We start from the raw sequence: 27,680 nt of genomic DNA on the forward strand, positions 1-27,680 counted from the left end.
ATCACAACACACACTGGCCCAGCTAACCAATCACAACACATACTGGCCCAAGCTAACCAATCACAACACAGAGTGGCCCAGCTAACCAATCACAGCACACACTGGCCCAGCTAACCAATCACAACACACACTGGCCCAGCTAACAAATCGCAACGCACACTGGCCCAGCTTACCAATCACAACACATACTGGCCCAGATAACCAATCACAACACAGACTGGCCCAGCTAACCAATCACAACACAGACTGGCCCAGCTAACCAATCACAGCACTCACTGGCCCAGCTAACCAATCACAACACACACTGGCCCAGCTAACCAATCACAACACACACTGGCCCAGCTAACCAATCACAGCACACACTGGCCCAGCTAACCAATCACAACACAGAGTGGCCCAGCTAACCAATCACACCACATCTTGTATTTCAGAAGAACTCTCCCCATTTTAGAGTGGCCTTTTATGCCACATCTTGATATGCCACACCTGTGAGGTGGATTGATTATCTTGGCAAAGGAGAAGTGCTCACTAACACATTTAGACAGATTTGTGAACAATATTTGGGAGAAATAGGACTTTTGTGTACATAGTGTGGGATTACAAGTTTATAAAATGTTAAATCTAGGTTCCACTGTAATAGTATATAAATGGAAAAAGTTATGTGCATTGTGTTTTACATTTTGAGGTAAAAAAGGATGACATTTCTAAAAAGATCAAATCAGAAAGCCCAGGTGTCTGAGATAATGGCCATTTGGCTTTTTAAGCTCAAGGCACAGCTGTTCCTTTGTCTCTGTGATAATGTGAATGTATAGCGATACTGTCAGACTGATTGGATTAGCACCTATGCATTTGAATGACAATGTTACACTGATGAGATCAAGGCTGGGAAAATGCCAGTGTCAGGCTGATTCCTGTACTTCACTTGCATGCTATGGGTTAGACTGTCTCCATCTCTACTGAATGTATCCATCCCCCTTGAATGGATATAAACGACAAAGCATTACTGCTTTAGTTAGACTGTTGATGACTGCAGCGCCACGCAGTGCGTTCTCAATAAAGAGTCCTGCTGAAGATTACCCAAGAGTCTCCTGGTCTTCGATTCTGAGTTTCCAACAATAGAAAATGTCTTAGATCTTTGAGTTCAGCTCATGAAAAATTAGGGCAAAAACAAAAGTGTTGCGTTTATAATTTTGTTTTGTGTAGTTCCTTCTGCTCTTTTCTGCTCTCTTATTTCATGGCTTTTTGTTCTCGTGCCTCCCTCCTGCAGTAAAGTTCAAGCACGTATGGCATTCTCCTCTTACCTGCACCGTGTGCAGCTGCGCCTGCGGGCCGAGAGCAGAGCCAACATGGGCCCGGCCTGGACGCAGAAGGAGCACGATCAGATGGTAAACCATGTCTAGTTTTATTGAAATATCTGCCTCATGTAACTGACGAATATAAGTCCATAAATGCCACGAATATAAGCCCATAAATGCCATCATTTAATGTTGTGGGTCAGTTTGACTTGTATTGATTGTTGGGTTTTTGGAAATGCTGGTTACCCTATGATGTTTTTCTTGATATTTTGTGACTCTCATTTAGAGTCATGAATATGCATACAAAGTGTCAACACTTTGATATGTTGTGGATTGTGCATATGAATTTTGTCTCGGTTATGATTTTTATGATTATGACATTTCATGGTTAAAAGCATCTGCTCAGACCCAAAATAAAATAATGCATTTTTTATATCAGTTTCTCAAGTATCCTCCGAGAGTATTTACACTTACATGTATGCATTTAACAGATGCTTTTGTTTTCTCTCTTCCTTTTTTTTTTTTTCTTAAAAAACTGCATTAAAACCGTGCATTTTTATCAGTCCATGCTTATTCACTAAACATGCATGAATCCATGATTTTGGATATTGGCCACTGGTTACTGAGTTTCAGAAAAAGTGCTTTTTCACATTTCTTTCATTCAAAATGATAAAATGGTCTAAAAATTTTACAAATAATTAATAAACAGATAATAATGTTTTTATAATGACAATAAAGTCGCTTTTGACTAAAGCGTCTGCTAAATGCATAAATGTAAATGTGTGCTTCATAATAGCAGCACACAGCTGTATATCAAAGCAAGCTAGCAAACATGTAAATGATGGCTTTTCATCTGTAGCAAACATGATTTATTTGATGTTTGTTGTGGTGTTACAGAACGTCTGTGCACCTTTGATTCTGGTCTAATATGTCTGTTTTATAGCTGCTTTATTAATGTGAGTGCTAAAGACTGTGTGGGATGGGTGCTGTTGACCGTGTGATTCTGCAGGAACTGGTGGTGCGCTTTCTGAAGAGAGCCAGCAGTAACCTGCGTCAGGACATGTGTCTGGAGGAGCCCAGCCGTCTGCTGTGTCTGTCAGACCGTCAACGCATCCTCTCCCATCAGCTCGGGAACTTCATACAGCTCTATAACCAGGTTTGTGGGTCAGCAGGCCGATAATGAATAAAATCAAGTAACAAGTAAAAACCAACAAACCGCAATTCATCAGTACAGACTTTGAGTGTGCTGGCTTGACCAAAGCTGAAATAGTTTGAAGGTTCGTTTGAAGCTTTTATAGGCCCTGTGCAGTTTGCTTTGGCATTTTGGCAGAGGTTTGATGGTTATATAAGCCTTGAGTAGTTTGAAAACCGTTAGAAATGCCTTGCTGTCTGGTTGCTACAGTGTTTTGTATAGTTGCTAGTGTGCTGCTAAATGATTGCTTAGGTGTTCTAAGTCATCGGTAAGTTAGTCTCAAGTTAATTATGACAGTGTTTGTAACGTTATAAGTGTACCTCAGGGATCATTATAAAAGAAATGCAATGCATGTCCTCTTTAAGGCAACTTTTTAAATAACCCTCAGGAAACCAAGCAAATGGTGGAAAGTTTGGACAAGATTCCAAATGAAGATCGCTGCATCAACTCCAATGTTTTCCAGGAGTTTATTCTGGAGGCGAGGTCAGTGGGATGCATCTAGAGCACATGGCTTTACTAGGACGAATGCAGTGGGCATGTTTTTCAGTGGTCATTTTGCTTGTTCTTCCAGTGAAAGTGACTTGGAGGAAGTCCTTACGTTCTACACGCAGAAGAATAAGTCTGCCAGCGTGTTTCTGGGTACAAAGTGTGACAGCAGCAGAGTCAAGAGGACCAGCGATGAGAACAGAGAGAGTGAGAGACATTTCTTCATTTTTTATATGCCATCTCATCAGCTGCGCATGAAATATGACACAGCACACGTCATAAAAGAGTGTTTCAATAACAGATGGTGGTCTGAAAGGAATAGTTCACCCAAAAATGAAAAGTCTGTTATCATTTACTCTCCTCCATGTCATTCCAAACCCATAAAACGAAACCCAAATTAAGATGTTTTTATGACTTTTTGTATCGTTTAAGTTTTGGTTACATGGACTTTCTTTGGAGGGACAGAAGTCTCTCAGGTTTCATTAGTACAAATATCTTAATTTGTGTCCAAAGTCTTATACCAAAGTTTGGAATGAAATGAGTGAAATTAGGTAAACTTTCCCTATAATTTCAGTATTTTAGATTTTTTATTTATTATATGTAACAGAACAAATATGAAAGTTTTGGTTTATTAAAGGGTTAGTTAATGGTCAGATGAAGTGAGTGTGAGGTGACAGACTGACAGTATCATTCAATGATTATCTTCCCATCCATCACAGCTCTGAAATCTCATCCTCCATCACACATATTCAAACTTGTGTGTGATCTTCAGGTACTAGGAGTCTTTTGAATATGAACATGATCGCAAATGAGATTTTGGAGTTTTTAGAGTACAAATAAACTATACATATATATATATTAGGGGTGGGAGAAAAAAAATCGATTCTCCGATGCATCGCGATTCTCTCTTCAGCGATTTAGAAACGATTCTGATCTTGTTTATTTTTCCCGTATATGGCACGTGTGCTCGCTACAGACGCGGCAGGCTTCATTGCAAAGAATTTGCGCTGTGAGACACGTGCACATTGCTCGACAGTCTGTGCTTCCACCCGCCATGTTTTTTAGATATGCTTTCATTTATGCCATTTGGAATGCAGTTCTATTAGATGCACGAAACTCAGCACTGACAGACTTTCAAGTGCACTTTCTGTTTGTTGTCCTTAAGTTCAATTGCGGCTACGGTTAAATGTACTTGCATTTTCAATACTTTTATATGAAATTGATGCACACACAGTCAGTTATGCTTTCAGAGCAGGACGAAACATCTGATATCGAAATAGATCTGCGCATTAGTGTGAATGCAGCCTTTTAAAGCTGCCACTGACTATGATCTCATCAGCAATAATGCTGAGGAAGAAAAGAAAAATCCTCAACTATTGTCTGTAAACTTTCGGACACTTAAAGAACACTTATTTTAAATAATTAATTGTTTAAAAAAATAGCCTGCTGTGCTTATATAATAATAATAATAAAAAAGTTAATTTTGCACAAAATAAATTTGATATAAAATTTATATGAAAATGAAGACAAGATCAGTAATTTTGAAAACTGAGAATGTGAAACATTGATAATGATAATGATAATCATAATTGAATTGAATTGTGAAACCAGTGAAGATTCATACCCCTATTTTTAAGATGGCAGTACTGACATACAGAGATTCCAACTATAAACAAAAAGCATATAACTGCAATTTTTAAATGTAAAGATGTATTTGCACAGCAGAAGAATTAATCGGGGACAGAATGTAGATCAAGAATCGTTTTGGAATATATATACATTTCATACACTCATTTGATTTACTCTCCCTCATGTTGTTCCAAACCTGTATTACTTACATATTTTGATTTGAAATAATGTTTTTTTTTTTTTTTTATCCATATAATTAAAGTCACTGGGCTCCAATGCTGTTTGGACCCAAGATTCTTTAAAATACCTTCTTTTGTGTTCTGCAGAAGAATCAAATGCATTTGTTGCATGGTTCTTTTATGGTGTTTTGGTCTTTTATGTGCCTGGTCACTTGATATTTTCTTGATTAAAAAGAAAAGACTTTCATAACAATTTAGAAGAGCCTGTAACTTTTAGACCCTCTTTTGGTGAAATGCATTAGGGCTGTGTAAATTTGCAGGTCGGATTTCTCCAAACTTGATTGTTGATGCACAGCAGATGATACACCATTGCTTAATCTTGCATCTCCAGATTCCAGCATTAACAGATTACAAACTTGCTGTTTCTTTCTAATTGTTTGTGAAATTTAGCAATTTCTGGGTAAACGTTATTTTCTATTTTTTTTTTCCTTTTTTTTCAGAACATGAAATATAAATGAAAGCAAACAGAGCCCTATTGTTATTGTGACCTTAATACCAACATAACACAGTTGTCAAGTACTGTAAACATATACTAACCTAGTGAAAGTGTTTTATGATTGCTTAAATGATAATAAATAGTGCAGTGATGTGACACAACTCCACATAAAATAAACTAGTAATTGTAAACATGCATGTTAAAATCTAATAAGAAGCAGCCAGTGTACAGCCAGTCATGATTGTGAAATATATCCCGACAGGGTGATCTGGATCATTTCCATCTATTTATTTATTAGTATCATTAATATGTTTTTTTTTTTTGATAAATTTTGGTTAATGATAGATTTCTAGAAATCTAGTGATAGATTTGAGTCTGCTATGCCAATTTGTGTCCCACACAGAAAGAAGTTTGTCTTTCAGGCTGTAATAATTTACTGCTAATAACAAACTCGTGTATTTTCTCTTTCTTAAAGCAGCTGGGTGTATCAACACAGAGGCCTCTGATGGTTTAGACAACGCAGAGATCCAAAACACAGACAGTACTGCAGCTCAAACCGGAAACCAGGGCCAAAGTAAATTAACCCAAAGTACAGAAGACTGTAGTGCAACTAAACATGGAAACAAAACCAAATGCAACTCATTGCAAAATGGACACATCCAAAGGAAAAGTCAAAGTGGAGACTGCGCCGTTATTGAAGTGCTGCCCAATCCTCCGACTGCCGCAGAGACCGAATCAAGAGATGTAGCAAGCAAGACTCACACTTCTGCTGTCAGAAACAAGAGAGCTCTGTGGAAGTCAGGCAGCGATCAGCCGAGCGCTGCAGCTCTGGAGTGTGAACACATCGTGTTACAGCACTGCCTCCCGCCGCCTTACGTCCAGCCGCCGCCACATCCACTGGCCAACAGCTCGTCTGTGTGTGTCAAATGGGCCTCCGCACGCAGCGAATCTACTGCACCGACGGCTGCCAAAGAAACGTCTCGACCGATCCATCCTACCTGTGTCCTACCCAGAGCACTCCAGAGATCAGCACGGCCGTCCTCCGCAGGACACGGTAATCTGACCACTTCAAGCTGATAACCTTTTAAAAGAGTGTTTCTCCTACTCTATCTCCAGTTTATCTCTGTTCTGTTTCACAGTCAGTCAGAAGCCCAGTCTGAGTAAGTCCAGACCTGGTTCTGCTGGTTTGCTGAAAGAGACGGACTCGCTGTCGGCCCAGGCTCAGTCCAACCAGCTGGCCATCGTATCTGCTCTGCGCAAACTAGTAGAGAAACAGGCGGCTCGCCAGTACAGCACGTCCAGTCACATCAGCCTCCTCACACAACACGTGAGTCACGATTTACACATCAAATACATGTTCAGCTTTTCAAATATTACAGCCTGAACACTCTTCATTTGGAGTGTCTGAGCTACAGATTCAATCATCCATTTGGGATGAACTGTATATTTTTAATTAGTAAGGACTTTCTATTCATCTGTGTATCCTGAAAAATAAAATGCATCTCGGTTTCCACAAAAATATTGTGCAGCACAACTGTGTTCAACATTGATAATAATCAGAAATGTTTCTTGAGCAGCAAATCATCATATTTTCATGATTTCTGAAGATCATGTGACACTGAAGACTGGAGTAATGATGCTGAAAATACAGCTGCGCATCACAGAAATAAATTACAGTTTAACAGATGTTTACACATAAAACAGTATTTTAAACTGTAATAATATTGGTGTTTTTACAGTATTTTTGTTCAAATAGATGCAGCCTCTGTAAGAGACTTCATTCAAAAATATTTTATAAATCTTAATGAACACAGGATCAGGGAATCATCTTTAGAGATTGATTTGGGGAGCTGGAACTTCGCAAGTTTTTGGTTTATTTTTAAATTTCATGAATAATTGCATTTGATATGAGAAAGTTCTCGAGTATAACAGTGACCAGCCTTTCTGAAACTATTTTTTTCCCATTCACTTTTCCCATCATTTTGTTTGTGTCTCTGTTTATAAGGCATTAACCAAACCAAACCAGGTGAAACACAGCATTACAAAGTTTGATTTGAAGACAAAAGACAAAGGTTACAAAATGGCTCAACAGCTTTAGTCCTGTGAATCATGTGATGGAGAAATATAAAACTATTCTTTTAAAGATATTATGTACAAAGATAAAAAAAAAAAAACTGTTAAATGCAAAATACATAAATATTTAAGTAGTTTGAGAGTGAGTTTGTTCACGTCATTAGGCTTCAAAGAGGCTGTTGCATTACATCATCGTCACAGATTTGCCTGAAGTGTTTACTGTAGTGGCAGATATTTGCCAAAGGTTGACTGAAGAGCTGTGTCACATGTGTTTTCAGTAGCTGGATATCTAACGCTGTCTCTCATGCATCCGCCGGAGCACACAGCATGAAGCGTTACGGGAGGAACCGGAGTCTGTCTTGAGCGGGATATGCTCTCTGTGTGGTCTCATTATCAGACGCTCCACAGAAGAGGCGCTCTCTGTTGAGATTTAACAAGCAGCCCGTTTTCCCTCTAAGTAATTGATTCTTATAAATAAAAGAATGTTAGGTATTGGCACCAAGCGCAGGGGTGGGGATCAGTTCATGCCCCCTTTCTCTGCTGAATACCTGAAGTGTTTGAGATGAGCCGGACCACACAGATTCCCTGACACTCATGTTACTGAACGCTGTAACTCTAGAAGGTGTTTACTTTAGTTTACTGTGAGTTCACTCGTGTCACGACTTTCCCTCTCGGCCTACAGCTTAATCGATTGAACAAATACACCAGCGGACTGAAATTGTGTTTTCTGGCTAAATCAATCAATGTCTGGAACTACATGACGCTTCATAAAAAATAGATTACAGTATGCATTCAATGTGTGGATGGTAACCACCTCCTTTCTGTATAAAAGACAGTCCCATCCGCCGACTATGGTGATGTGGTTTGCATTATAATTTTAAAGGGGTCATATGATGCAATTTCAAGTTTTCCTTTCTCTTTGGAGTGTTACAAGCTCTTGGTGCATAAAGAAGATCTGTAAAGTTGCAAAGACTAAATTCTCAAATCCAAAGAGATATTCTTTATCAAAGTTAAGACTCGTCCATGCCTTCCTAAAACGCATCGTTCTAACACGCCCCCACATCTCTACATCACTGTGTGGGAAGATTTGCATAACAATGCCCAAATGTTCACTCAAAGAAAGAAGGCGTACCTTTTATTCTCGCTGTTGTTGCCGCCGCCATCATTTCTCTTACAAAAGAGGAGTTTCGTTTTGAAAGCGAAGCTACTTTGTTTGTTCTTCCAAAAGAGGACACAACTAGAAATCAGTGGTTAAGTTGTATTTCAACACTGTTCGAGAACAGTCCAACACAAAAATTCAGATGTGTGCAGTGCATGTTGTGGAGGACTGTTTCCTGATCCTGAGAGAGTAGACTACAGTGCCGGCTATTTTGAGACTCTGTCTGTTAGTACGTTTACATATGTAAGGGATTTTTCACTGATGATTCAAACATGAGTTTAGATCAGTGTAGAGCAGCGGTTCTCAATTCCAGTCCTTGCGCCCCCTGTTCTGCACATTTAGTATGTTTCTCTTATCACTTCAGACGTTTGTTCTATTTGAACGTAAGTGCCCTGCGAAGTGGACATCACAGGATATTCCACCATGATTACAGTTTGAAGTGAACGTATATGTTCCATTCAAAGTGTATTAAAGTGTGTGAGATGTGAATTGTAAAAAAAGATGCATTTCAGACGGCGGGGCATAGAGGAGAAACAATAATGTACAGTATGTGGAAAATAATGTGTTTTTTGAACCTTAAACCGCATAAACACATTTCATTACGCCAAATACACAAAATAATGTTCTTTTTAGCAACATCATATGACCCCATTAAAGGCAGTGGAATGTTAAATTCATGTTAATTGGCAATAACATTTCTTGATTTAGATGTAATTTTGTGGGAATAGTTAAATGAAGCGCCAGAAGTGGTTGGCGTTTTCAGCCTTGCATTCTTTTCCGCTGAAATCTGGCTTTACCAGCAGTCATTTTAAACACCTCATTCCAGTAACTACTGCTTAAATGAGTGAAAATCTAGCAATTATAGTCTTCTGACTGTTTTGTTCTTTGTGTTTTTTTTTTGTGTTTTTTTTAAAGAGCAGGTTGAAAATGCTCTCACTTTATAATGCATACTTTCAATGTGGGGTAAGAAAAAGGCAAGAAAATTGACAGTAATGATAATTATAGAAGTAAATGCGTTAAATTACAGAGGGAATATATAGTCTGGGAAGCCTCAGGTGGTTTCGTCTCTCGTGACCTCTGCCAGTCGCCCACATGTAGGCTTTCATAAAGAACTTTTCAGCCTCTGCACGGATCATTAGCACAAACCCTCATCATAACCCAACATAACATTATTGTTCACCTCGCACCATTTAGCTCCAAATATAGATGCAGTTCAACACTGCAATATTCACACTGGTTCAAGCTCTTTCAGCCCTTTCTGCTGCTCCTTCTGTCCAGGAGAGTGAGGGAATCAAATAATTCATTCATCATCCGTACTAATCATTATTAATGAAGTAACGTCATAGTTTTACCGGAATGTCGTTTTTAAATTAGAATTCTTTTAGCCAATTTGAGACTATTTGAGGTAAGGAGATGCCAAAATATGCCTTGAAAATAAGGCTGCACGATTTGGGGGGAAATCTACTTGCAGTTTTTCTGATACAATTGTGTTTGAAAAATGCATGTTTTTTTTTTTTTTTTTTTTTTTTTGATAAAAACAATCAAGCTTTTGTATTTTCAGAAAAACTGCACAGAGTCCTGAAAGCTTTTCTTTTGTTGATAAGCGCTTCTCACTAAAAGTTTGTGAAGATGGTTGGTGCATGTTTCATTCCCAAAGGCACGCTAAAGCAGCTCAAACTCAGAGCAGATGTTCTTGGAGCTCATGTGGTTTATTTATTGTGAATTGAGTCACTGAGATGCTAAAAAACGCTGGCGGATCACGAGCTGCTCATGTGTTAATGAACACAGTGCTGCACTTCACTTCGTGCATTGATTTGTTATTTGATAATCACACTAATGACGCAACTTCAGTTTTACTTCAGTTAATTGTGCAGCCCTACTTGAAATGCTTACAAAAACAACAAAGATTAATTATATTAATGATAATATATTAATATATATTAATGATAGAAAAATACATCAGTTGAACAAAATAAACAAAACAAGCAATATAACAAACACAATATACATAAACATGACCACATGAGTCACAGGCCAGAGAATTAGTACAAGTGGAAAAATATGATGTTGAAACACCAGCGTCCACACTGATAAGTGTAAGAATAAAGTCTGAGTCCAAACATAGAAACTGTAATCATCCTCTCTCCAAAGGAACATGGTGTTTTTTTCCCTTTACTGGAATGTATGCAGTACAAAAACATATTGCAACACCATTTGAACTCTATTCATGAGAATGCCAGGTGGAAAATTAAGCATTGGGTTACAGTAAGAATTCCCCAAAACCACAAGCTCAGTAGTTTTTCTGCACTGCAGACACAGAGGGATAAATGAAACACTGCACACTCAGTCTTCATCCGGATCTCCACTACTGTAAGAAACATCTGAGAGCTCAAGAAACATGTTCAGATGATGAGGTGTTTAGCATTGAGGGATTCATATCTGCTGACAGGAGGGCAGATCATGAGCGAAAATCTGCCATGTTTCAAAGTGAACTTCTTCAGTGAGGTCTTGCATTAATTTAAACACCTGCCTCTGAGGAATGCTTGACATTTCCCGTTCACCCGGCCTGACCAGAGCACAGCACACCATCCACACGCCACTCAAACAAACACATGAGCGCAGAAATAAATGCCTTTCATGTGCAGGTCAAACTTTTTCTAGGGCAGTGGGGTTTTAGGTCAGTCTGGATCTGCACTTAATTTTGCTAGTGTCATGGCAACAGTGATTTTAATAGAAAACAGTATGACAACTGCAGTCTGGTCCACTTTGCAGCTTATTCTGCTCAAGAATGATCCATGGGAAGGGACATACGCAAAAATTAATATAGATCTGCTTGTAAAATGAATTGTAGTCCATTCATTTGCATAAAATAATAACAATATCAAGCCAGTTAATTTCTGGCTAGTTTAGAGCTGATCATAACCAGAAAAAATTTCAAATGTATAACAAAAGCATTTTTAACTTTAGATAATAAAATTAACTCAATTATATAGACTTATATAGTCCATTTGTATATGTAAAAAAAAAAGTAACAATTTCTAGCCAAACTTTTATGAATTTTTATGCTATTATTGTGTTTTTCAGGCCTGGTAAATTACAAATGTACAATTTTTTACATCTCTAAAAAGAAAGAATTAACTTTTTGAATTAAGTAATTGCCAGTTACTTTGTTTTCCCATGTATTGACTGACAGCTCTACTGAGAAATCAGGAGTGAGAGCAGAGGTGTTGTGTGTCAACATGCATTTACTCATGGCACAAATACAAAATCAGTATTCCTCAAGATGAATAAAAACTGTAAAATGCAGACTCAGAATATGATGCAAACCTGCAATAAATAAATACGTTAAATAATGCAAATAGCGTTTATATATTTAATCCCCCTTTTTGTTAACCAGTGCCTTTGCTTCTGTGACCTTCAGTGATCCAATTTTTGCTGAAGAGTGTTGAGTTCTATTCTTCATGCAATCCAGAATGATTTGAGCCATGATCTCTATTATAGACATGAATTTACATTTCCATCAGCTTGAGGCTTATTAATTTCTCTTTTGGTGTGAAAGGTATTTTTACATTTGCCAAAAATATATATTTTTTATATTAAAAACAAACTACCCAGCCTAGATTTAAAAAAAAAAAAAAAAAGAATGCAAAAGTTACATAACAAATGTAATTTGTTACTTTTTTAGGGAGTAACACATATTGTAATGCACTACTTTTAAAAGGAACTTTCCCCAGCACTGGATATCTAGTGTTTTAGACAAACATTTTAAAAATATGAATATCTGTACAAGACCTGTTTTTGTATGAATCATGAATCATTGTATGATCATTGTGTATGAATAAAAGATGGTTCTTTCCCCACAGCTGACGAATCTGAATCTGGCCAATGGGCTCTTCAGCAGAGGAGGTCTCACGTTGGGTCCCGGGGTCCGGCACGGGCCTGTGAGAGCGGTGCATACAGACACGACCGCTGGGAACTCTGGGTAAGTGTTTGTGCACTCACACCCACAGACACTGTGATCAGTCTGGACTTTTGGGCCGTTTCTGTTGTGTTGCTCACATCTCAGTGAATTCAGGTATGGTGATTTGTTTCAGTACAGCCTTGTCTCACAATAGTGTCATTATTCAGCTCAGCTCCGCTCAGTGTTGTTTTAATTTAGTTGAGCAACAGTGTCAATGTTGCAAAGTTTATCAATTATAAAATTAGTTCAATTCCGCAAAAAACAGCTCTACAGAAGGCAGTAGTGTTATTAATACTATAATACATTATGAAAGGTAAGTTGCATGGGATTTAATCCACTACACTTCCCGAAACCTGCACTCTGTCTCTCATGTGTCCTCACTTCATTCATGCATTTAATGATCCTACTGCTGTCTGTTACTGCAGAGTTTCATCCAGTGTTCTTGATAAAATTGTCATCTTTTCAGGCTAATTATTTGTCTTATGTGTTATTGATTTATTATTGACACACTAGGTATTAGATTCTGATAATGTACCAAGGCCAAAATGGTGGTAACACTTAGCCGACCCTACAATGGTGTGACTGAAGGTTTGCTGCTCATTGGTTTTTTTTTTTGTTTGTTTTTTCAGTGCGCAAAGTAATTTTAATTTCAGCTAAACTTTTATCTGACTACATTTTATAACAACCGTAATTTTAGGTTCTGATGCAATTTGATTATTGATCGATTTCTAATAATTTGTTTAAATGATTTATTTCTATGCTTGATTATTATCTTGAATTTTATATTTCAGATTGTGGTCGTTTATTCAGATTTCAACGTCTTATAGGCTTTATGACTAATACTATGTAGTATTAGTTTAGTATTTAGTATCAGTCCATGCTTGAAAATCATTTGAATATTAGTTCTGTTAAAAAAAAAACATCTAATGGAGACTTGAGCTTACAAAGTGGAATTTGCATTAATTGAGATCCTAGACCTGTAGTTGGTGGATATCTGGGCGATAAGACCACTGTACCAGTCACTCTGAGACTTCTCAAATGATACCAAACCTGTATAGTAACTTATTGTTCATGTTAAACATGATATACGTTAGGGCTGCACGATAAATTGTGATAAATCTACAATATTCATGCGCACATCTTGTCAGTGAAGTATGGTTCTGTGATCAGTAGTAAATCTCCATCTGAGGGCCGGAGGGCGCTCTCGTGCAGTAACTCCAAATACACCCCGCAGAAGAAATCCAGGAAATCCCTATCTGCAGCTGAATAAACAGAAGATTCAACTGCTTTCATTGATGCAACTTAACTAATAAACACACGACTACGACAATATATATTATATACTTTTAATAAAGTATATAATAATGCAATGCCTTTATCTCTGCTTAGAATACTATGAAATATATTGCATGCCTTATTCTGTGAAGAAGCCACATCATCCCACTACCGCAAAGGAAAATCCCGTCCTGTCCCAATCCCAGAAGAATGACTTCTGTTCCCTCCCACTCCTGTGTTTTATTTTTTTGGCCGGAATCTGTCAGTTACAGTAAAAAAAAATAAAGTACAGATCACAGCATGCCCACTTTAGTTGAATAAAAATCCAAAATGTAGTTTTTTTTTTGTAATTTTATTGAACTGAAAGCCATCTTAAACAATGCACATTGTGCATTGCACACACATTAAATTCTATGTAAATTATCCATGCTAACACTCGTTTTCTATTTTAATTTTTTTTTTTTTCATTTAAAACAATACATATCAATCTCTAAAAAAATAATTTTCAAACACACATTCTCAAATTCAATTGCTAAAGATAACATGACCGTGACGGCAGAAAGCACATTTTGTTTGCTTTAATTATTTTACAGAAGCGCAACATTTTGTTGTTTTTCTGAGTGCACACAAATAAACGTAGGGTCTTTACGGATTCGAAAGATTTATAACTTTTATCTGTATGACCCAAAATTACGGTGTATTTTAAGAGCAAGTGAGAGCACCGGTGCCTCCATCTGTCCTGCTGTGAGCGCGCTGTTGTTCAGTTTCCACACACACTTCAATAGTGCACATTTCTGTAGGTTAACATTAGATTGAGCTGAAAATATATTTGAGGTCGATGAATGATAGGTGGGCTTTTGGACGTCCTGCGTCAGTGAACTATGGCTCTGTGTAGTAAATGCTGCTCCATCTGAAAGCACGTGATAGAGATTTACTACTGATTACAGAACCGGCTTTACTGACAAGATGCACATGACTATCGCATGCAATTTATCGTGCAAAATAATATACATTTTGAGAGAGAAGACAGCACCAGCTTTACTGAATTTAACCTGCTCTTTATGCCCTTTATATCCATAAAGCCCCGTTCACACTAAAGACGATAACTATAAAGATAATGATATTAGCGTCCACACTAGCGAACGATATCATCTGTTTACTCTGAGCGAATGCACGTCTGCCGCTTTAAATTCTCGAGCTCGTGATAGCAGGATGGATTCTGATTAGTTGTTCAAAGTGAATTAAAGCATTAACAATGATAAATTGAACAATTTGTGAGGGATTGAATCAAAGAATGTATATTTTATTGATTTGTGTTATTAAACAAAGAAAAAAAAACAGTCAAGTGATCAAAACAAAAGATAAACAGCTTTAGTGTAAAGTGCCCTGATAAAACCTTCCACAAAACTTCCATCCACACCAGTAGGTGTCAGTATAATGTCCAAGACCCCTGGGATGAAGAAGAACCAACTGAACATAAGAGTGAATTTTTAGTGCTTCATATGCTTCACATGCAAATCAACAGTGTAAGACAAAAAATGTTGTAGTTAGAAAAGGCCACTGTGTTTCTCCGGTATTCAGTCAATTGTCAGTCGATTTTCTTTTTTTGCTCCCAAAGATGCAAAAGACCCTCAGTTTAAAGTGCTCTTCTAAAAAATGAAAAAACATCATTCTAACAACTTTCTTCGGTGTGATCATCTTTGTAGGTTTTTATAGGTGCTTAGCTGATGTTGGCCAAATCTGTCGGGGGCGATAAAACTTACAGGCCAGTAACAGCCTCTGAAGAATCTTTTAAGAGAGCAGAGAGTCTAAAATTTGTAAACGTTATTTTTACAGAAGCGTTCCAAACTATCTCTGTGATCTATAGTGTTCTAGAGCGGCGTTGCTGAAATCCGTCCATTGTTTTGCTTGCCCTCTGTGTGAGAGCACATACGTGTTAAGCTTGGCAGAGAGTTTGATCCTGCGGTAGACCAAAATCATGGGGGTAAGAACAGAAGAGCGTCTCCCAGATTCCCCTCCGTGGCTCACAGCAGAATAAACGTCAGGCCTCGCGGTGGAAGGGTTATGTACACGCCGTTTCTCCTGTATTTTTACAGTGATATGCGAGTGACAATGTCTCAGACACTTTGGCCCTGATCTCCCCCCAATGTTTTTCCAGTCCAACCCTTCCTTATGTATGGAACTGTCAGGGAATTCCTGGAATGTCTGGCTCTTTCCCTTTTTAAAATGTTTTTATTTGCACAAAAGAAAGCGCTGCCGTTATATAGAATCCGTAAGAGTCGCCAGCGTGTGGTTTTATGGTGATATCTAAAGCAGACGGTCACTTTCACCAGCGTTCTCCTTCTGATGGCTGCGTTTGTTTTATCACTGCTCTGCTTCAGTGTGTCAGGGCTCGTATTTAAGAGCAGAGCTCATCTCTAATATTAGGATTTTTTCCATTACATTGACTGTAAAGCGCTGGAGGGTGGAAAAGATGTTAGACAAGGATTCCTCTGTCCCGCTGCAGTCCTTTCCACTGAGATTAATTGCCAATCAATCATAATAGCATTGGGGAAGAATGGTTAGAAAATGCTGTTTTTTCCCCCAGAAGATTCCGCCCGACTGCCTTTTGTTTCATTTCTGGTCAAAACGTGGCATCCCATTTGTTAGGCATCTGGCTGGAACTTTCCGCGGGCTACTGTGTGCTACGCACCAAATTACACAAAAACCGAAGTGAATTCCTCTGCCGTTATCCTTCACCTCGTACTTGGCCTGCACATTGTGGAGAATCTCAAACGAACGCTTGTTTTAATAGTGCACCGTAATATCTCTTGATATACTGCTCAGCCCTTTCTTGCTGTCTTTAATGTTTGGGGGATTTTTTGAGCACCTCCTCCACATCCAAGATTTTGGGGCCAGTGGTCTGTGCCAAACATGCTGAAGCCGTTAAGTGCGCTGTTGTCGAAGCCAAGGGGTTAGGCGTAATGGCTTTCAAAGAGAAGCAGGGACCTTTGAAGTTGTGCTCGCCAGGAGCTGCCAGGTATGCTGGATCAGCACTTCCAAGCCTTTGTCCTCCTCACCAGCTTCTCCCTCACTGCACTGCAACGTTTAGTCTGATGCTAATGAAGAGTGGCCGAATCCTGCAGCTGAGCGCTTGAGCGTTGGCTTGTTATTTTTCACATTAGGTATGTGGCAGCGTTTGTCGTAAGCCTGAAATATTTGGGTGATTTTAGTTCCACTTGGACGACTGTTTCAACTGCCTCTCTTCTTGGCGTCGGTCGAGATTCATTTCCAGTGAGTTATTGCTACCACTTTGCAGATGATGATGATAATAATAGACGTGGTTTAGAATGGTAATGGAATGTCACAATTATTGAATATTTAGGTTTTGGATTGTGTCATAGGCTGGAAGAATGTGGATAGTGCTGAATCGACTCTCAGCTCCTCATCCCGACCGTAGTATTACTCGTAGGATTACTCCTGCTGACGGCCTTTACACTTTTCTGCAGAAGTTTATAGGATCAGAATCACTCGACTGAGTGTCAGGAGGTGACAGGTTCATGCGCTGACTTTAGTGATGATACAGTGGTTTTGCAAAGATGCTTTTTTGAAATGAATGCTTTATGATGGCAATAATAGAGTGCTGAAGGGATGGTGTGTTCTTGTAGGCCAAAACCTGGAAACAAGTTCTCATTTTGTCATTGAGTTTTTAGTTACATTTCTGAAATAAGGCCTTTGGTGAACACAAAATCAAGATATTTTCAAGATTTATTCTAAAACATAAAATACATCAGTAATACCCCCATTCCCCAAATTTTCTTCATACTCACTAGTCGCTTTCACAGCATTGTTGTTTATAATCATACTCCTGCAAACTATTCTAAATCAAACTTTCAGGAAATATTTGTTTTAAAATAAAGATTGGCATAGTTGTTGAAGTTTAATGGTTATGATGTTGAAGTCACGTGACCATGGTGTAGTTAATTTGTATCTTTGTTTAACTTTATTTTATTTAGGTTCAAATTTATAAAGGTTGTCTTTATTTGTTATTATCATGATGAACAATTTATGTAAGAATCATGAACTTTTGTTGCTCACAAAGCTTACTTTCTGCCAATGGAAAAACTTTGTCGAGGAAAGCAGGGAGATGCAAACTTGCGAGGGTTGACTTACAAAAACACATCATCACTGAAGTGCTCAATTCAGTGCTGTTATCTCCTGTGCAGTTCATCACATGCTACCATTAGTGTTCTGTTGTCCTCCTCCTGCCCACCTTTCCCTAGCGTGAGCCTGGATCTGGGAAATAATGATTTAAGGGATCCTGTATCCAGCTCCCTCCTCACATCTGGAGCCAGAGATATGTCCTCCTCAGACACTCCTGAGGGATTCTGTCCACTGACTCAGCATCTCTCAGCCTCACTCTCCTCCCTTACACTAGTCAAAACATAGAGACACTGTTCAATTTAGACTTGAATTTTGACATATAAGTGGTCATTGTGCAATAAAAACACACTGTATCATTTAGACCTAAAAACTTCCATGTTAGTCCAAAAACAGCCTTTTTTGAAAGCAGATTTCACTTCCTGATCTTTATTGCATTATAGAGATGAATACATCAGCATAAGGCTCTTTAGCTCCGCCCACTTGTGCCTTATTAGTAGGGATGCACCGGTTGACCCGTCATAATTCGGTACTGGCCAGTTTTTTCTTAAAATGCGCAATCAGCGATCATGTGATAGGGTTTTTGGCAAATGTTTCCGGAAGTGCGCCTGCATACGCAGACTACATTGTAATCATTTGTAACATGTCATTTGTGTGGAGGTATTTCGAAATCTGTGCAGAGGCCGTGAAGGTTGCAACTTGCAATGTCTACAAAGGACAAGTTAATCCAGAGGAACAACAGCGAAGACATTTGGCACAACAAACAGAGGAGCGAACAGCTGTCGGTGTACTGGCACACAAATAAGTTGTACGAGTGTGAAAAAACAAAAAAAAACAAAAGCTGAATTGCTTCTTTTTGTAAAGAAGAACTTGCATGCACTTTGGAAAAAACAGAAGTAAACATCAGTTTTGAATTGGATGATTATTTTTATTTGACCTTAAAATGACATCGACTTAATTTGAAAGCACCTGCTGTAGCATCTTTGTTTTACTCATTGCAACTAAACATTATTTGCTTTAACATTTTGGAATAATTTTATTTATAAAAGCCTACTTTGATTTTATTTAGTTTCACTGGTAAAGACCTTTTTTTAAAAATGAAAACAAATGCTGAATGCTGATTAAGTAACATCTTTGTTTGAACTGTTGAATGTGTGTGGATTGTGTTGTTTGGATTGAAGAACTATGCAGCTGTTGCCTTTAATTTCACATGGTTACAGTTAATGTTTTCATTTAAAGTCAGTTTTATGTAGTTTAACCCAATTTAAAAACAAAAGCTGAATGCTGATGTCAGTACCATCTACAGTATGTTTGTATTGAATGCACTTACTGTACAGATACTGCCGTTAATTTCATATGGTTACAGTTATTGGTTTCAATAGCCACTTTGGCCTGATAGATACCTAATAAATGTTTGTTTATGTATACTTTCATTCTTTCTTGTTTGTTGCTTTAATAATAATAATAATAAAAAAAATGGTATTGGAATTGGCCATTTTGCTTGTAAAAAATTGGAATCGGCAATGAAATATCATGATCGGTTCATCACTACTTATTTGCAGTGACCAATTCATAACCACAGAGAATATCTGGAGTCATTCAGTGCGATGTAAGAGATTGATTTTGCAAAGTTGACAGCTTTAGTGATATCACATAATTTTTACATAAGTACATAACTCACATTTATTACTATTTATAAAATAGGCATTATAAAATTGCCCTTAAAAAGGTACAAAATAATAATAATAATCAATTCCAGGCAAGATGTTCTATCCTAATGTCTAATCTGTAATCAGTGATAGTTTTAGCAAGGACTCGTTTACAGTCAGATGCTCTCTGAAGCCAAAATTGTTTCAAATCACATTATATTCAAGTCAAGTCACCATTATGTTAATAGCACTTTTTGCAATGCAGATTGTGTTTACTAAGCAGCTTTACGGTATTGTTTTTGTCACGTATTGCAATTGCAGGAAGCTTGAAGTTTTTCTCTACCTGTTTTATACAAGCTTCATTATGCAAATGTGAAAATAAAGTGAACCTGGGTGCTTGTCGCATTCATTCCAAAAAGTGTATTTTAAGTGACTAAAACTCAGCCGTGCATGCAGAGATGGAGTTGTGAACCTGAGTCGCTCTGATTATGTTCGTTTTGTTACCAAAGATATTATCTGAAGAAGTTTGGATTGCTTATGATTGTTATTAAAAAAAACTGCACTAACCAGAGTAAACCAGTCTGGACCAGCTTGGAAGTGCATGAAGATGTAAACTGGTCTTTCAGCAGGGATAACAGCAGGCTTTTATGCCACATGCAGGAGTTCTTGGAGTAGTACTGTAGTGTGTATAGCGTTGATATTAGAATACATAGAATACAGGAACCAGGGGCCATCATCATTTAGAGAGAGCTTGCATCTAAACCGACTAGCACCTCTGTAACGATTACCCCGACCAGCTCATATTTAATATTGTTATTCTTTCATATCCGTTAAAGCTGTGCATCATAATGGATTCGGCAGGATTCAGCCGTACATCGTAATTTCGAGGAATGTGAATAAACTGATCTTGATACCTTCAAGGAGTCACATGTACTGCTGAAGCAAAGGTTTCTTACAAACATGCCTAATTTAAGAGGTCCCTGGACTAAAAATAGTTGTAAGGGATACATTTATGCGCTCATTTCAGTAAAAGCTGTTCATTCACCTTAATTGGACCCAGATGGCTTGGGCTTCACAGGACTTTCCTCTGGTTGGCGAGTGAGAAATTCCACCCCGGGATAACAGTGTTGTGTTAATGAGTCAGCGCGGACGCCAAGGGCACGGCACACTGGAGCCGAGCTCAACTGCAGTCATGCATCATCAAAACAACATATAGCTCAATGCACTTATTGCGCTGTTCCCTGGAATGCCGCGTTATGGTGGGAATCACATTCTGTGGCTGTCCTTTTTTGCTTACGAGGCTCATTTATGTGTGACCTCATGCTGAAATGCAACAAAATTTCACTGCTAGCATTTATTATTAGTAGTAGTAGATGTTCTCAATAGATCTGAACGGCTTGCGCATGCAGTGAACAGTGCAGACCCCACGTCCTCCGCTTCCCCAGCGCCGTTAATCTGGCAGTTCTCTCTCATTGTTTGTGGAAAGCGTGTTTGCTCTACTGGTAAACATCTTCAGTACCTGCGGTTCTGTGATTAAACTGAGGCTGTGAGGCTGTTATTGAAGCGGATGATGAAATGCCAAAGGTCTGTTTCGAAGTTCACGTGGAGGTTTGTGCTCTAGATGTGGTGAGGTGGCGGTCTTTGAGCTTGTGTCATGGGTCACCAATTGTTTTTCCAACGCACAAACCGTTACGAGAAATGAGAATTGCATGGGTGGATGGTTCTTTTCACATGACTCTGTGATCCCAAGTGTCTTCGGCTTTGCTGTTCTCATGTAGCCTCTTGCACAAGAACTGCTTTTACTGGGTTTACGCAGTTTTTCCAGAATAATTCACTTCTGTATTTACATTCCCGTTGATTCCTTTAGCAGATGCTTTCATTCAAGGTGATTATGAATAAGGAATACAGCCACATAGATAATTCAAACTATTTGAAAAATTGATTAGAAACGTACAAAAGTATTTGAGTCTGATGATGTTTTTCTAATGCAAAACTGAAAAACTCTTTGGTGCTTGTGGGTCAAGCCAAAAATGTAACTACAGATGTCTAAACATAACAGATTATAATTTTTTGCTCACTAATCAGTTTTTTTTTGTTTTAAGACATTTGTTTGTGTTCTTTACATAATAAACACATTGGATGAAAACTTTTTTTTTATTAGCATAATATTAACAACAACCACAATAATCAAAAAAATATTCTTAGACAACAAGTTAAGAAATTTCTTAACTATTTTCTTTAGAACATTTTTTTTAAGAAGGAAATGGTAGTTTGTATGGTGTTTGATGCAAAGCTTGTGAACAATGTCACATAGCATTACATTTACATCAGGCAAGTCTTTTAGTGTCCACAGCACATTAGTAATGATGTCTTGATTATTTAATGTATGTTTAAATAAATCTGTCATGAAAACAAGTTATGTCAGCCACGGTGTAAATGATTATATTTCAACAATGACATGAAGCAGACACATAATTTTATAATTAGATTTAGAAGTGACTCTATCTAGATAGATGTAAATGTTTCTCTACTAGTGTCTATAATTATATCTATTACCTAAATCTAAACACAAGCCGAAAAGATAAGTAGGTGAAATGGTTCTCGACTAGTGTCTTGATGTTGTTGTTTGTCTTCAGTCTGAGGGCTGCGTGTGAAGCTGAGTCGGTGTGTGACGTTGATCAGAAGCCGCCGTCGGCTGCGGGAAACTACCAGCTTCAGTTCGCCATCCAGCAGCTGCAGCAGCAGAAGCTGCGATCCAGACAGCTGCTCGACCAGAGCCGCACACGTCACCAGGTAACACCGCAGTCACCACGCTTCATTACACCTCAACACACTGAGGACTTCTGTATTTTTAAGACCACACAGGCCTCGGTAATAAAACCGCACAGGCTAGTATATGTTTGTTTGACTTGTGCATGTTTTCATGTTTTCACTGACAGATACCACATGTGTACACTGTATTTTCTGGAAAATAAGTTCCACATGACCATACGTTACGCTGGGTTAAAGTTTGGAGTACTGAGAGAAAAAACAGACAAACTGCATCGGTGTTCGTCACATTTTATTATTACAGTCCCCCCGAAATAATGTAAAAACAATGAAATGAAACTTTCCAAACATTATAGTGAAAGTGTTATAAACATAATAAACGTGTATTTTAGTTCCCATCATTCTACAACAAATCCTTTATATTTGAAAGCATTCAGAATGGAATAGGAAGGGAAAAAATAAGTATAAAATAGTGCTGTCAAACGATTAATCGCATCCAAAATAAATGTGTTATATATATATATATATACATACACACACACACACAGTACAGGTCAAAAGTTTGGAAACATTACAATTTTTAATGTTTTTGAAAGAAGTTTCTTCTGCTCATCAAGCCTGCATTTATTTGATCAAAAATACAGAAAAAAAAAGTAATATTGTGATATATTATTACAATTTAAAATAATTTGTTTTTAAATGTATTATACTTTAAATTATCATTTATTTCTGTGATGCAAAGCTGAATTTTTAGGATCATTATCACATGATCCTTTAGAAATCATTCTAATATAATGATTCATTATCAAAGTTGGAAACAGTTCTGCTGCTTAATAATTTTTTCAGAACATGTGATACTTTTTTAGGATACTTTTGATGAATAAAAAAAAAAAAAAAAAGAAAGCTATGTTTTTTTAAAATATAAATATTTTGTAATAACAATATACACTACTGGTCAGTAATTTGGGGTCAGTAATTTTTTTCTTTCTTTTTTTAAATAAACCTCAATACTTTTATTCAGCAAGGATGTGTTAAATTGATAAAAAGTGATAGTAAAGAAAAATATATTATTAGAATATATATTTATTAGACATGTTTTTTTATTTTGAATAAATGCAGTTCTTTTTAACCTTTTTATTCATCAAATATATTAGACAGCAGAACTGTTTCCAACACTCATAATAAATCAGAATATTAGAATGATTTCTAAATGATCATGTGATAGATCTGGATGTTACATGTGACACTGAAGGCTGGAGTAATGATGCCTGAAAATTCAGCTTTGGCATCACAGGAATAAATTATTTTTTTTAAAGTATATTCAAATAGAAAACTATTATTTTAAGTTGTAAAAATATTTCACAATATTTACTGTTTTTTCTGTATTTTTGATCAAATAAATGCAGGCTTGATGAGCAGAAGAAACTTCTTTCAAAAACATTAAAAATAGTAATGTTTCCAAACTTTTGGTCTGTACTGTATATATATATATATAGTACATGCATTTTTTAACACTCACTTTGGTGTTTTGCCTCCCTATCCCATTTGAAGCTAGTGTCCCGCATCGCAATGCAATGATTAATTTAAACACCCCTAGCGCTTGTTGTGTGTGTTTGGGTGTTTAATGTCATTTGCAATGTAAAAGTTGCTTTGGAATATGAGCAAAGCATGTTCTGATGATAAAAAGTGACTTAATGCGAATAATACAAGTGAGCCGAGAACCTTGCAAAAGCAATGTTTTAAAAACATCACAGAAAACCAAATGTGTGTGTTTGCAAAGCATCAAAACTCACATGCATTAATAAACGTGAGACCGCTGACCTTCATGTTTAACCTAACTGTGCGATATGCTAGTGTACACCTAAAATTGACTTTCATTTGAAGGTTAAAGGAGCCAGAATATTGGATGACTCTTATGACTCTCATTATAATGTTCCAGTTCCTCCAGTGGAGTGTAGTGTGTATGAAACGTGATCTTCTTGTGTTTCGCTCTCAGCTGTGCATGTCTCACATCAGATCCTGTAAACATCGCGTCTTGAGCGCCGCCCGCTAACATGACTGCATGCACGTTTATATTAGTGTCGCAATTCAGCTATACTGATGTTACTGTTCCACGCTGACGCTCGTCGCTAATTAATGCATTGGAGACGAGTCGGGGGGGGTCATCTGTGTGTATGTTTGCTCTGTGGTGTGAGTCAGCGCTGTATCAGTGGATCCTCCCTAAACCTCCCCATGAAGCACTGCTCTTCTTCTTCTGAGACTCGACCAAGCACACATTCATTACTACAGACACATACAAACATGTTTTCATCTAGAGGGTACAGTTCATCCATTAACACTGATCTCACAACACAAATAAATGACAGGTCGCAGTCTCCATGATTACCGTTCAGATGTTTGAAAGAAGTCAATGCTCTATTAATAATTTTTTTTAAACGAAACACCTCTACATCAAAAAAATTCCAACATATAAAACCTTCTAAAAATAATACCTTTTAAAAATAACTTTTTCAAAATCATCTGGAATCCTGAAATATAAAATGTATCAGTTTCCTCAAAAATAGTCAGCAGCACAACTGTTTTCAACATTGATGATAATCAGAATGTTTCTTGAGCAGCAAATCATTCATATTAGAAGGATTTCTGAAGATCATGTGACCCTGAAGACTGGAGTAGTGATGCTGAAAATACAGCTGTGGTCATCACAGAAATAATTACAGTTCAAATAGAGATTCACACACAAAATCATCTGTTTTAAACTGCAATAAATGTCCACCCTGTTTTTTTTACTGTATTTTGATCAGATAATATGCAACCTTGAGCAGAAAGAGACTTATTTAAGCTTGACTCCAAACATTTGTCCACTAGTGTATTTTTTTTAAAATGTAGTTATATTAAGCATGATTCTAATTTGCCGGTAGGTAAAATTAATACACAGAAAAGCTAATAATTTTAAATGCCAGAACAAAGATCTAGTTTGATGACGTCTCCTTTTTTTTGCCAGCGTTGGTGTGGGTCATCATGTATTTAGATCGTTTTGATCTCTTGTTTACACCCGCAAATCTTATCTGTCTGGAAGAGCGTTTTAACACACATCACCCCGGTTGCCTCTGTTTGCTGAGTTGCTTTGCTGAGGTAATGTGTTCATAGACATTAAATGGGTGAGAGCAGAGATGGAAAGCGTTGTGATTGCGGGTGCTGGTAGCAGACTCCACCCCACGCGATCCTCTGTTGTTTGGGCCCGTGGCCCACCTTCGACAGTATTAGAAAGGTCCCTAGTACTGGCCACAACTCAGGAACCAGCAGCCGGTGAGTGCCCAGTTCCTACCATTCAATCAACCGACAGATCAGTAGGCGCTCACAACTCCCTCACGCCAGCGAGACGGAAAGGAATGCTTTCTCGTCCCCATTCGAATCAAGAAACGGTAGACATTATAATCGCGATTGTCAGTATGGAAAATATTTACCGAGTCCAAGCTTCCTCCTCGCTCAGATGAAACTTGTCTAACACAAGAATGAAATGGAAGATGCCCCGTGTTTTTTTGGTATGTCCAATTATAAAGTCTTTACGTGGCTGTTATGATTGAACCGTGGGCCGTGTGCTTTCTTCCAGTGTGAGTTGAAGATGACGTGGCTTTTGGAGGCTGTTTGTTCTTGACCTCGATTGCCTCGAAGGAAAAACCGCTGTTTTGTACTAAAGGCTGAGATAAGTCGTTGCTTCCCAGGACCATTCAACACACTTCGTTTTTTCTCTTCGCTGGAAGATCTCACTGAATCCTAAATAGACAAACCCCCGTTTTAGCACGATTCAGCGTTAAAACAAACGTTTACAATAAGTAAACATAAAAGAAAACGGATATATATATATAAAAAAAAAAAAAGGGGGTTTTGGGGGGTGAAGCTATTTCGAGGTACAGCTAAGTATATCAATAGTGCATATTTAATAGGGAAAGTTTGACAAAAAAAAAAATGCTTGAAAATTCGTCCAGGGAAGGATAGGATGCGTTTGTTTCTTCTTCCATCAGGTTTTTGTAGAAATGTAGGCATTGCAGCGCAGCAGTGTCTCATCAATGGATGCTCTGCAGTGAATGGGGGCCGTCCAGATAAGAGTCCAAACAGCTGAGAACAACCTCACAAGAAGCCACAAGTACTCCACAACACGCCAGTCCAGCAGTCCTAATTGTCTCAAATCCCCCCATTAACGTAAACACAAATCATCATGACAGACAAATCACCTGTTTGTTTTTTCCTGGACGACAATCAGCTATTATAATGCTTCCTCCAGTGAAAAAGTGATTTCTGGTCTGCATCATGGAGAGAACATCTGCACAAATCAAGCACCGTTTACAAGACAACCGCTGCCGAACAGAGTGGCTGTATTTGATGTGAAACACAGATATGCACTTTGCACTGGATGTGAAGTGTTTCTATATTGATTGGAACGGAACAGAAGTGTTTATTAATGACGGTATTTGGCTATTATAGCCAAACATGTTTAGGTTTAAAGCATCTTAGCTTGTGATTCATTTTTTACAAACACCAGCGTTTGTCTTCGTCCAGAGGTTACGTGAGTGGACCTGCGGAGTGGCTGTGATTACGTGTGATATTGTGATGTTTTTTATCAGCTGTTTGGACTCTCTCATTCTGACGCCCCCATTCACTGCAGAGCAATCATTGCTGAGACACGAACGCATGTACATTTCTACAATAAGAACTTTAGCAATTTAGTTTTGGATGAACTATTCCAAAACGTAGTTTTTCAACTTTAACATCAAGTCTCGCACGACCCCCATCTTGCCAATTTATACGCACAAGCATTTAATTTTCAGTAGACTTCAGGAACTCACTGTCTGAATGAACTGTCACTCTCATCTCTCCTCTTTGTGTCTCAGGCCATTCTGTCGGCACACAGCCTCACAGCTGCTGCTTCAGCACGACCCCATCAGCTCCCAGCAGCCCCCTGACCCAGCGCAGTTCGTGACTGCACCTTTCACCCAGACAGGCCTCAGCTCCGCACCCCAAACCTGCCTCCCAGCAGCAGCGGCTTGAGAGAATGAGGCCGGTGTCGCCAAGACCACCGGCTTGCCACACTCTCCACAGAAGTAAGATTCAGTGTGTATTGCATACTGCAGTCTGTTTGACTTTCTGAAGCTGGGTGGGCATCATTAGCTTGAGTGTAAGTGTGGACTGGAAGTTCCTGATATGTTTCAGTACTGGCTTTATATAGAGAGGATCCATCCTCGAATATAAAATATCAATGCCAATTACTAATTTTTATTATGAAAATGTATGCATAAAAATACACAGACATCGTTACTCAAAACAAGTTATGACAGGGATATGGTTTTGTAGTTATTTCTAATAAAGGCAAATTTAT

General features: G+C 38.0%; 1 pseudogene; it reads left to right on the forward strand.

Annotated features, from left to right (window-relative positions):
• Positions 1 to 27,267, forward strand: part of LOC122140135 — a 95,547-nt pseudogene extending 68,280 nt beyond the window's left edge.
• Positions 27,268 to 27,680: the final 413 nt, after the last annotated feature.

Source organism: Cyprinus carpio, chromosome B17 (assembly GCF_018340385.1).
Source record: "Cyprinus carpio isolate SPL01 chromosome B17, ASM1834038v1, whole genome shotgun sequence".
Classification (NCBI taxonomy): domain Eukaryota; kingdom Metazoa; phylum Chordata; class Actinopteri; order Cypriniformes; family Cyprinidae; genus Cyprinus; species Cyprinus carpio.